This window comes from Crinia signifera, chromosome 8 (assembly GCF_055691185.1).
Source record: "Crinia signifera chromosome 8, ASM5569118v1, whole genome shotgun sequence".
Classification (NCBI taxonomy): Eukaryota; Metazoa; Chordata; class Amphibia; order Anura; family Myobatrachidae; genus Crinia; species Crinia signifera.
Window position 1 is genome coordinate 147,764,859 of NC_139224.1, and position 3,784 is coordinate 147,768,642.

Genomic DNA, 3,784 nt, shown 5'->3' on the forward strand with positions numbered 1-3,784 from the left:
TATATATAAGTGACGCACAAAATTTTTAATTTCCTTCCAAAGTTGCACAGCCAAAATCTTTTGCCGCACACAGCCTTCATAAAATTAGAGGGAACATTGTGTGTGACCTCCTCCTCCCTGCACTATGATCCTCTTTCAGGTGCAGGGAGGAGGAGAGCCCAGCGCAGCAGCAGCAGCACCGGGTAAGGGAGGGAGGGGAGAGCTGCTGGGTCCCCGTGGGACCCGCTGACTGTCACCGCAAAGGACAGCTCTTAACGCAAGAGCTGTCCTTTGCCATAATTATCCTATATGTTAGATAATATGAGATAATTATGTCTGTGATGGGCGGCGGTAAGGGGGCGCCGATGTTAGAGCATCCCCCTCTGGGTTGTGGGCATCTCCATCCTAAGCTTCTTGGAAGGCAGTAGAGAATGCTACCTGACTGTTCTGATTGTGAATTACCCACAATCAAAGCGGCCAGGATATTTTTTTGTTTACATTTTTTCCCATGAGTGCGTGTGGAGGGGCCCCAAATGCACTGCTTTTCCCCGGGCATACAATGCTGTTAAGACGGCACTGGTTGATGGTAGTCATGGGATGATCCAGGGACAAAGGGCCTAAATCTGACCTGATATTTTCATATTTGCAGATGACTGCGAGTAGACAACCACCGCCCAGACAGAGGGAAAACCCGGCCTGTGTAAATCTGCGAGTGAATTGCAAAAATATCACAATCTGCTATCCTGTAGCCCATCCATATCATACCCTCCAACATGACCCATTCCATTAGGTACAAAATGCTCTGTTCCTGGACTTCCCTGCCAGTGGCAGTTACAGAGGTGGGGCTGCAGCACAGTCCAATATCCAAAAAGGGGAGCCACACCTACTGCCACCCCAAACATCACTGTCCTGGGTTCACTGGCAGTTGATGTGACCCCCCCCTTTTTACATTTTGGACTGTGCTGGAGTCCCACCTCTGTAATTGCCACTGGCAGGAATAGAGCATTTTGTACCTAATGGAATGGGTCATGTTGGAGGATATGCCATATGCAACTCACTCACCATCAAATGACTTTCCCAGTCTGTGTACATGTGAGTAACTCTGACCCTTCCACATCTCTGCGTCAGATACCGGCTGATCAAGGCCGGCGCTGACGTCACAGACCCTCCCTTAAGGGCAGAGCTGCGTTTTCTGGACACTCCCAGAAAATAGCCGGACACCATCCCCAAAAGCCGGCTTCCTGTCAGTCAAATTAAGAGGGGATTGCGATAAATTATTTTCACTATTTCTGATGCTATTTTGGCTCACACATCCGTATGCATGCACAGTTGTTTGATTATCAAATTGATTGTGAATTTGCACAACAGCGATCGGTTCAGAATAATCTCAACGAGCCAGATGCTCTAAGCTTCAAAAGTGATAAAATGGAGAGTGATAAACAGCCAGCCAATCAGCTCCTGCCTGACATGTTACAGACTGTGTTTAAATAATGTCAGGCAGGAGCTGATTGGTTGGTGGTTTATCACTCTCCATTTTGTCACTTTTGAAGCTTAGTGCATCTGGCCCAAGGTCAGGAACAAAGCCAGTGAAATCAGAGATGCATCATGGAAAGCCATAGGTCAAAGTTCAGGAACAGCTAGACTGGAGCACACAGACACAGATTGTGAACTTAGGGACTGATTCAGGTTCCATCAGTTGGGGCTGAATTCAGCCCCATTTCCGAATGTTCGTGTCTGCGAATGCGCAAGGACGGAGATGCGCATGTGCTGACACCCTGTGCGAACGCCTTCCACGAGTATCATAATGAGGCATTCGCATGGGCAGAGGAGGGAAGGGGGCAGACAGGGAGCTATTGCAGGGGCTCGCCCACCATTTTATTGGCATCCCCATGAATACGCTGCACATTCTCCTGGGAACTGATGACTGCTCGGGGTGGGTGGCTGACATCACATTTCACCTATCTCTGTCTCAATTAAAAGACAGTCTAGACTGTTATTTGTGAACAGGGAAATACAAATCATTCAATGGTCAGCGACTTTCGAATAATTTTCCTCTCGTGCAGCCGCATGTGAGGGGATGTGTGAGCGTACACCAGGGTTGCCGACTCTCCCGGAATGGCCGGGAGTCCCCCGAAAATCAGGACCCCCTCCCGGCCCCACGGAAGGGTGGGCAACCCTCCCAGATTCAGGGGGGACCCCCCCTGCGCCCCGGATCGCGGCATTAAAATGCCACAGTCCTCAGGTCTCAGAGGAGGGGGCGGTGCTAAAATGACACAATCGCGTAATTTTAGCCCCGCCCCCACCACGGAGATCCGTGAATTCGACAGTTTGTCATCATGGGGGCGGGGCTTTGTGACATCACACTTAAGCCCCACCCCTGGGCGGCTGCTGGAACTCTCCTCTCCGGGCTTCTCCTGGAGAGGAGAATTATAAATTCAGCAACCCTGGCGTACACTGCCCCTGGCATTGGAATGCAGGAGTTTATGGAAATCCATTCGGTCAGGGGGTAGGCAGGTGGCGTATACCTGTTCGCTAGGCTAGTGAACAGTTCTGAATCAGACCCTTAAAGCTTTACCGAACCATATACAGCAGTTATGTCAATCAGAATAGACAGTTCATCATACCTCCCAACTCCATGGTGGTGTAGTGGGACGTTCACGCCCATTTTTCCACTGCTGCCCCTTTGCCTGTGTCTATTCACCGCTGCCCAGCAGGTGGCAGCAGGGACTCCCAACTCCCTCCCGCTGTGGGACACTGCTGGCCCCAGGCAGGTTGCGGGAACATCCCCAAAAATTGTCGACAGTCAGTATCCCGATGTCGGAATCCCAACTGCCGGTGCTCCGACGGGGGGCAAGTGCAAAGAGGCCCCTCGCGGGCTCCTTGGCTTGCTGCACTCGCCACAGGTTCTATTCTCCCTCTATTGGGGTGTCCCCCCTCTCAGAGCACCGGCAGTTGGAATTCCGACATCGGGATACTGAATATCGGAATCTCCCCTGTCGGAGCGTCATCCGGAACCCCTTCTATCACCATGCTGAGATGATGGTAGCAGGAGGATAGCAGCACTACTTGTTACATATTCTTCTCCATGTGACACAGGCAGCCCAGAGTCTGCAGAATGTTCTAAAGCAAGGTTTAACCTTAACATTTGTGCTTCAATCTCAGGGACATTCTTGTTACCCTCACTGCGCTTCCTGTTTAGCGTTAGCAAGAGGCTGTACAAAGGACACGGTTTGAAATGAATAAATCCTTATCAGTTGGATGTTTAGTTTCAGAACTTGTAAAATCACTATTATGTTTATTTTACACAAAAGGCGCACTACCTTCTAGACCTGAAATCTACATGTCCGATCTGTTCCCGCCTGTGGGGGAGAACTTCGCCCAAGAATAATAACTAAACATAGGCCAATTCTTATGGAAGTGTAAACACATAATAAGCCCTGAAAGATCCATTGGAGGATATGTTTGTTTTGACTAAATCTCCGTCTGCTCCCTTATGAAATGTAACGTCATGTATTTGTTATCTTAAATAGTTTCCTAGTTACTGTTGATTTACAAAGAACCACAGAACTTTTCCAGCACAGTCCAATAAGAACTAAAATCTTCAGCTGCTGATCACTGCGTTCTAATAACTCATTATTCATCAGGGTTGCCGACCCTCCCGGAATTTCCGGGAGTCTCCCGAAAATCGGGACCCCCTCCCGGCCCCCCGGAAGGGTGGGCAACCCTCCCGGATTCAGGGGGGACCCCCGCTGTCCCCCGGATCGCGGCATTAAAATGCCGCAATCCTCGGGTCTCAGAGGAGGGG